This window comes from Haliaeetus albicilla, chromosome 7 (genome assembly GCF_947461875.1).
Source record: "Haliaeetus albicilla chromosome 7, bHalAlb1.1, whole genome shotgun sequence".
Classification (NCBI taxonomy): Eukaryota; Metazoa; Chordata; class Aves; order Accipitriformes; family Accipitridae; genus Haliaeetus; species Haliaeetus albicilla.
In genome coordinates this window covers 16,584,968-16,593,616 of record NC_091489.1, presented here as the reverse complement: position 1 = coordinate 16,593,616, position 8,649 = coordinate 16,584,968, and the positions used below count along the sequence as shown (strand labels likewise).

The following is an 8,649-nucleotide window of genomic DNA, read 5'->3' as shown; positions in this document are numbered from 1 at the left end:
TTAAGGAAAAATCTGAGTTTGCTGGATGTAGCTGATATCTTGTTATTCTTTTACACTTGTTAGCCTTAACATGCCTTACAGAGCACTGAATTAACACACTCACTAAAAAATGGTGCAGTTTTAGCCTCTGTGTTTTATTTTTTCAGTCTGTCTTTATTCTCTATGAGCTGAGGAGCTCTCAGCACAGCTGATCATATTCTTAAAATGCCATGTTTCTTGACCTCCTGAACCTCTCATGGTTGCTCTCCTACCTCTCTAAGATCTGTCTCTCAAAGAGCTGCCAAAAGGGATTCTTATTCATCCCTTGATTGGTTCTTCCCTCTCTGTTACAGAAAACGAAGCTGATTCCCTTGTCTGTCATCTTTTTTGTACTTGCACTGGTGCTGTCTTAAATTCAGATAGTAAATCTTTCGGATCAGAGTCCATCTTTTCACCTGTTCATGGTCAGGGCCTCATCAGCTGGGAGACTGGTCCCTCACTAGGTTTCCTAGACACTTTGGTAATGCAATGAATTAACAACAATCATAAGACTAAGGTCTTTCCCAGTCCACAGGGAAGGGAAATGAATACAAATGAGTAAATGATCAGCTGAAAATAAGACAATGCTCCCTAGTAACAAGGAAGTGACAAAAAATGTATTGACTGTGTAATTACAACTAGAACTAGGTGAAAATACTGCCTTCAGAATAACTCTTTATTGACTTCATCTTTATATATGCCTTAGAAGGCTCTAACTGCTTGCTACTCTGCTAAATTTGGTGATAAGAAAGATGATGTGATTTGTAGAAATCCTTCCAAAAATCCTATTACTTTTTTACTTGAAACATTTTCACTTCTAATGAAAAGTAGAATACAGAGATATCCCAATTTTCCAAAGCTGTACCTTCCCCTCTTTTTTGTTTTTAATTTTTTGCTTCTTTCCCTCCCCCAAGACTTACACAAGGCTGTATCTGAGGAGTTATGTTTACAGGGTGAGGCATTCTGCTTTGCGGATTTTGCTCTACAGGACATTTTCTGGATCAATGACTTGTTCAACGGAGTTTGTGTGCATATTTACGAAGTCTTGTCCTGTCTGCTGCAGCAACCCAGATGCTGAACATACTCTACAAATGAAAGAAATGCAAACCTCAAGTACAAATGAAGGTTCGCTGTAGTTGGAGCACCCTGATGTTGGAAACAGGTTACCAAATCAGCCATGCAACTGAATGTGGCACCTTTTCTCTAACAAAACTTTGTGGCAGTAGACTAGTGAATCCTTGACTGACAGAAAAAAGTATGAGCCAAGACAATTAATTAAGTAGTCGATAGCAAACTCATTCCAAATGTTTGCAATAAGCAATATGACTGAGTGTGTAGAAGCAGCATTGCATTTAAACCCCAGATACTTATCAATACTGGTAGAAAGCACTCCAAGAAATTGGATGTTGTTTGTAGTGGATCATTTCAGCAGTGATTCATCAAATGCTATCGCGTATATCTGACAGAACTCAAAACTGGCAAATGTTCTAATGGAACATAATAACAACGATGAGTCGTACATTTGTAGCACTTACTAAAAAGAATTCCAGGATTGACAAATTGGAGTGGCAATGTTGGCAGACTTAAAATGAAGCATTTGTACAGTATATACACTGCTCGGAGATGTGGAATAGATTCCAATATGAAATGCAGAGAGGTTTCTTAACATCTTTCTGAAGCTTCATGCCAAGATGGTGCCTGATTTTTATCCTGTCACTCACAAACCCCTTTGCATCTGTTGTTTCAACGTGTGAACAGTGACCCAGTTCAAGCTGCTGCTAAAACTTGAGCATTAATTAATAAGGGGAAGCTGGCCGATGGATAATTAAGAGCAGAGTAGGAAATTCTGGACTATGTATCTGCAAAACTGCACTTGGAAGAAAGATGTAAAGTGGTTTAAGAAAAATATAGCCATTTTGAAATGAAATATTCAGGGAGTAGTTGCAGAGAGCATCACACATTTCAATCAGCATGGAAGGCTCCAACCTTTCACCTTCCTGGGAAACTTCACTGTAATCATCCCAGCTGCTGGCCTTGTACTTAACTCAGAGTTGCATTTCCTCTCTCAAGAGCACATAACCAAAAAGCAAGTTTTAAAGGGCTATGGCTTATCAGTGCTACTTACAGTTACAGACCTACAACAGGTGTAACTGCTAATCTCTCTCTTCATGGGGACACCCTTACTGTGGAATTAACAGAGGGGTTCCCTTACACCAGTATGCCTGAAGCCCTCAGCTGAATATAATGTTTGTGCTGCAGGAAAGTCCCCTTCCATCACCAAGAATTGCTTGAGGCACAAGTCCTGCACCATTTCTGTGTGGACCTTTTGCCTGGAACTTGTCTTAAAGCTGTTTGTCCAATACATTTATGATTTATTCCTCTGTGATGTTTTCTAAGAAGACACTTACATTATGTTGTGCTAATCCATTGTCCTTTGCTATCTTGTGCCTATGAAAATTATTCTTTGAAATTGTTATCTATTTTTTACCTTCTCTTTCCTTATTTCTCTATGGCTGAACACAATAGGGCAGTAATCCAGATCAGAGCTTTCAACAAAATAAACACTGTCTCGTACGTAGCTCTACAGAAAATATTTTGTAATTTTGTATGTCCCTGGAGATTCTTTTTATCTACTGTTTACTTCACTTTAAAATACAGTTTCACCAATAGGATTATCTGGGTTTTTTTAACAGTTGAAGGTGATCAAGTTAAGTGGAAAAACTGTAGCTATACACACACACACAAATTAGTTTACACTCATCCAGGTTTTGATTGACATGTAAAATCATGTTAAATAATGATTTTATTCAGAGGTACTCACCACAGCTAAACTACCAGCCACAAATCTCTAGGAAATAATCCCAAGTGTTTTCTGAGTAATAACCACTAGTTTACACTGCTACACAGATGCTGAAACACATGAAGGCACAATTATCAGACGGCACAAGAAGGGCTCTGGGATTATGAACAAATCAGCCACATTTACTTGGCCACATGATACCAGGACAGGCACAGTGTCGGAAAGCAGGATTTTCTGAGAAACAGCCCTACGTACTGCAACAACTACTTCTTAAACCATTGCTGCTGCTTCTTTCATAGATCCTAGGTCTTAAAGAAGGAGGAAAACAAAATCTGAACACATTCATCATAAATCCTCCGATTAAACTCAGCAAGTCCGTTTATTGCGCATGCCTTGATCAGTGCCACACGCAAACGTCCACACACACGGTTATATGCATACTATAGAAGTGCATTTCAGGAGTGAAAGAAATAAAGGTGATCTCAGAAATAAAGATGTTGCCTACCTGAACAGAAAGACTGGCTATGCACTTTCATTTTCTTCACTTACCTTATCCTAAGTCCTAGCACTCCATTTTTAAACTTCACTTTCAACAAAGGTGCCTTGATGGTCATTAAATATTGAATCCATTCTGCAAGGAGGATGGCTTCTCCTTCTGCAGGGGATGAGATCTGGCAGAGCTAATTCTGCCAGTCACATCAATGTGATCTTCCTCAGGCATTCCTGCAATCTTCCATCGTGGAAATACATAATTTTGCATTTGAGTGCCTCATTCCCAAAAGGTGAGTGAAAAATGATCTTTTTATTCTGTTTATCTGAGGAAAATGCAATTGTTATTTCACTTCAACTTTTTCAGGTAAGTACTATAGCTTGCTTTTGTGCAGCCTAGTGCTTACCATCCAATCAAGGCAGCTGGGTGATATTTTGGCCCCAGGTGCTGAGTTCCTGCTGGACTCGCAGAAGCAAGGAGCCGGGACCAGCTGCCTTCTCAGAGAGAGAAAAAAATCCCACCTATCTGGGAGGCAGAGACTCTGGTTTACAGAAGGGGCTGGTTTTCTCTCTGGTGACAGGCAGAGGCTCCTGGGTCACCGCTCACTCCATAACCTTGCCACAGCCGAGCAGCAGAGACTTGGTCCGCAGCAGCACGCTGCTGAGCTCAGCAAGGTGCAATGGGCCCCAAAGTCAGGCTGGGAGAGGAGCAGACCTGCAGCCTGCTGCTTCACACAGCCTGCAGAAATGCAGGGTGAGAAGGGGTTCCTGCTGAGCTCCTCCAGGCACCCGGCGTGAAGCCCCGCTGCAAGGAGAGGCAGAATCATGGCAGCGCGGTGGTTCAGCATCCTGCCTCGTTGCTAGCAGCTCTGGCCAATGGTGCCTCGTACATACCAAAACAAAACACTCTTTCCAAGGTTTGGGTAGACACGCAGCACGTAAACATCACCTTCCCAGGGCTAGGAGGATTTCCATTTTCTTCTCCTTTCCTTGAGCAACAAGGTGAGAGCCCAAAGCACATCATTCTTTTGATTTATGCTTCCGTAACTCTGGAGTAAATCCTTTATGGTCAATAGGGGATGAAAACAGTGCGCATCAATTCCCAAGGCAGTTAGGAGGCTGGGCAAGAGAAAAATAATCTGCAAATAGTACTGCCTCTGAACAGGATGTTTTTTCATAATGAACATGAATGGAAATTTTAATTATTTGCACAATTCTTGTAATAATTCCATTTGAAACAAAGATAATTCAATATTTATAATATTGACAGATATGTTCTATGAGATGAAATGGCTTGTTTTGGTCCAAACTTCAAAATTATATATTTATTTTGTAATTCAGTTTGGAAACTAGAACTCTTGGTATCTGCTATGTGTGAAAAGTGACATCCTTTTTCAAAATACTTTATAACCTAAAAAGAAAGATAATATTGTTTGAGAACTCTTTACATTTTTTTCTAATATTTTGATTTCTAGACTGCCTAAACACTTGTCCTGGTTTCAGCTGGGATAGAATTAATTGTCTTCCTAGTAGCTGGTACGGTGCTATGTTTTGAGTTCAGTATGAGAAGAATGTTGATAACACTGATGTTTTCAGTTGTTGCTCAGTAGTGTTTAGTCTAAAGTCAAGGATTTTTCAGCTTCTCATGCCCAGCCAGAGAGAAAGCTGGAGGGGCACAAGAAGTTGGCACAGGACACAGCCAGGGCACCTGACCCAAAGTGGCCAAAGGGGTATTCCATACCATGGGACGTCACATCTAGTATAGGAACTGGGGGGAGTGGGGGCGGGGAATCGCTGCTCGGGGACTGGCTGGGTGTCGATCGGTGGGTGGTGAGCAATTGCCCTGCGCATCATTTGTACATTCCAATCCTTTCATTATTGCTGTTGTCATTTTATTAATGTTATCATTATCATTATTAGTTTCTTCTTTTCTGTTCTATTAAACCATTTTTATCTCAACCCACGAGTTTTACTTCTTGTCCCAATTTTCTCCCCCATCCCACTGGGTGGGGGGGAGTGAGTGAGCAGCTGCGTGGTGCTTAGTTGCTGGCTGGGGTTAAATCACGACAACACTACAGTTGCTAGTCCCAACTTCTTTATGCTTTTGACTGAAAGGTGCTGATGATATAAAGCAGCAAACCTTAAAAGGCTATGAAAAAAAAAAATCTTTGCAGCAGTTCTTTTCTGCAGAACTACAACAGAACTTACAACAGGAGGGGCTGGAGGGCTAGGGTAAAACCAAAATATATTGAAAAATATACACTCGCATGCATTTCCAATAACCATAATTACCTAAGTTTATAATGACATGTAATCAAAATATGATTTGGGAGAGGTGTTTTTGCCACTGTAAAATCCTTTTCTCACTGAAAAACATAGTAATAAGAATAACCACATTTAATGACAATCAAGATGCAGCTGGATGATTTGATGTGCTCTTTCCTAACTATTTCAAGGTGTCAGCACATCTGAATATCATACTTTCCATGGGAAGTTATTCTGCTTTAACATAGCTGATGTCAAGGTGAAGGGTTTAACCTATTGTGCTGGGTTAAGAACAAAAGGAATAAGTTTGTGTCCGGCATCTGCTGGAAATGAAAGGCCTGTGGACTGCTGACAGGCACTGCAGGCAGCATAGTGAGAGGTAAGAAGTTAGAAGGAAGGACTGCAGATATCTGTCCCCTTAACATCAGGGTAATTGAAAGTGTCTCATTAAACCCTCCATCCAGAATATTTCATTGGCATTTGAAGTTTTGTGGAAACCAGAGCAGCCCTCCAGCCTCAGAAGCTCAATACCAGCCACGAGAACCAGAGGGGACTTGGGTGAAAGATGTTGTGTGATCACTCAGTTCTCAAAACTCCTATTAATATCTGAAATCTGCTTGCTTTCTCCCATTAAGCTTTATTATGCTTCTCCTTCCTACTGTCTGCAGTTCGAAGCATCTCGCTGAGCCTCAGGACCCCCATGGCAGTTTGGAGGTGGCGTCTCTGTCTGAAATAATTGGGAAATTTCCCTGTTCCCATGCAGAAGAGCTAATGGTGTTGTGTCCTCTTCATTGACTAGGGTGTAGAAGCACCCGATTTTCCAGATTTGTCCTGATAGAAGCAACCATTTCTATTTAGGCATTTGTATATCACCAAGAGCTTGGGGTGGGAACCCCTTCACTCATTTCTTTTCATATATGACTCTTTTAAAAGATCAGATCTCAGCCTCGTATCATATGAGCTCAATCATGGCATTAGCCAGACAAGGCACATAAAACTGAAATCGCTTTGCGCTTTCAAAGTCTGAGCATTGAAGATGGTTTCTTCTCTGTATGACTGGTGCAACCTGCCACAGACAAAAACTGTAGCTAATATTTGTTTTATAATGAGGAATACTTTGCTTACGGCCAGGAAAGGATTAGCCATTCTGAAGGAAAAGTCTGGAAACATTCTCAAAGCAGCAGCCTTTGGAGGCATAAAAGAAGAGAGAAATGGATCTCTGGGAGTTGTGCACATCTGTTGAAGACTAGCAGGCAGTTCCCACCTCGTGCCCCTCTGCAGGGTGCAGAGGTGCAGGGAGAGCTCCTGCAGGTTAGTGTTTAAAGACACCTATACAAATATTAAGCAGCATGTCATCCTTCTGCCCAGGCAGTGTCATTTGTACATGGAAGGGACTGGACCCACAGCTGAGGTCTGCTGGGTTAAAGATGTTGAGGAGGTAATCAGCAAGAGGAACTCTTCTCCGAGCAGACATATACAGCACTTCTTGTTATAAAGTGGCAGAGCTCTGCACTTTTCCACTTTCTCTGTTCTGCAGCGGGCCATTCCCTGGAGACTTCAACCTGCCAGAGTACCTGCTGACGGTACCTGGCCTTTCAAGCCTTACATGCCCTCAAAAATGTGTGTGCATGTTGTTGCCAAACTTAAATATAAAGTCTGTATTTTTGTACTGTTGTTTAGCCTTTCATACAGGAATACAGCTCCATACTATAATCACCAGAGAATAAAAACAAAGTACTTACTCAGCAGTATTAAAATATAGTAACTTCTGAATATTTTATAACAACGCTTTAGGTGTAAAACTTTACCAGAGGCCCCTACTAAATAATTGTGTTAAGGAAATGAAAAGAACAAGTGGAATATAGCAGGAGAATGTTACAAATTCAATCATTCCTTACCATCCTCTCCTTTTATATTTTCTTTGTACCACAGAAATCTGTTATCATTTAGAGCCGATTAACATCATTGCCCCATTAAAAGTTAATTTATATAACCTATAAATATATTTTAAAAGTAAGCGTTCTCTGTATAGCATACATGAAATAATTTGCCACAGCAGGCTGGCTGAAGCAGAAGAGGTAGAACATGACACCGTATGCGGTTGGGTAGATATATAAACTCGGATTTTCCCCTGAAGCTTAAAAATTAGTCTGTTCCCAACCTTTGGTGGCATATTCCTTATAGCTGGAATGGGATAACACAGCTTTGTTATTATTTATGGCAAATTATTTCATGTTTCTATATGTATTTATCTTGACCTTCTGTGTGTTGACCACTTGGACCATTGGAAATTTTACAGGATGTTGTTGCTTAACTGAATTTTCCCGCATGTTTTTCAAACTTATTTGGAAAACATGCAATCAAAATACATACAGTAATTTTAAAGTGAATTAATACAAAACCAAACCAGAAAAATGTGCAGTAAACTATAAATATGAAGAGTTGCCTTTTAAAATTGTCCCTCACTTACCTACTATGAAAATTATTTTTGTTAAATGTTTCCTTCACCTTCCTGCTATTCCAAAATGGTTTTTTGGTTGTCTTCTCTCTTTGTCATTCAGCTTTTCTGCTCTGCTCCTCAGAGATCCTTTCAACTCTTGGATCTTCTCTGTTTCTCTGATTTCATGAAGATAAGGAAAAAGAAAGCCTCAAACCTTAATTAGTTCGGCAAGATATTCACACTGAATGCTCTTTATCAGCATGATTGGATTAATAATAAAGTTCATTAGCAAAGCATTTGCACTTTTTAAAATGTCCTTTTTTTTTTTTTTTTACAGAGGGTGTCATCATTAAGCTTCAGAGCTAACAATCAGAGGAAATCAAAGGGACAGATAGAGCAGGTCTGTCAGTTGTTGTGTGTGCAGAAACAAACTTTACGCTGTTATGATCCTCTGTATGCAGGCAGACATTTTATGGTCTGTTTTTGAGGTGAAAATATTCAAAGTGTGTGGTAGATCTTAGGTGTTATGCCAGAGTCCAGAAGGTGTGGGGTCTCCAATAGCTGTCCAATAGCTGAGGTCCAAATAGCTGATATCCTCCCCGCTTTCCTTACTCCTCTTTTGTGGAGGTAGAATGTT

At 40.4% G+C, this 8,649-nt stretch overlaps 1 long non-coding RNA gene across 1 annotated transcript; it reads left to right on the top strand.

The window, feature by feature from the left end:
- The first annotated feature begins 5,862 nt into the window (after positions 1 to 5,862).
- Positions 5,863 to 8,310, top strand: LOC138685844 (uncharacterized). The gene is made up of 2 exons (XR_011325226.1): positions 5,863 to 6,346; positions 8,155 to 8,310. It is a non-coding gene; the product is annotated as an uncharacterized lncRNA (long non-coding RNA).
- The last annotated feature ends 339 nt before the right edge of the window (positions 8,311 to 8,649 follow it).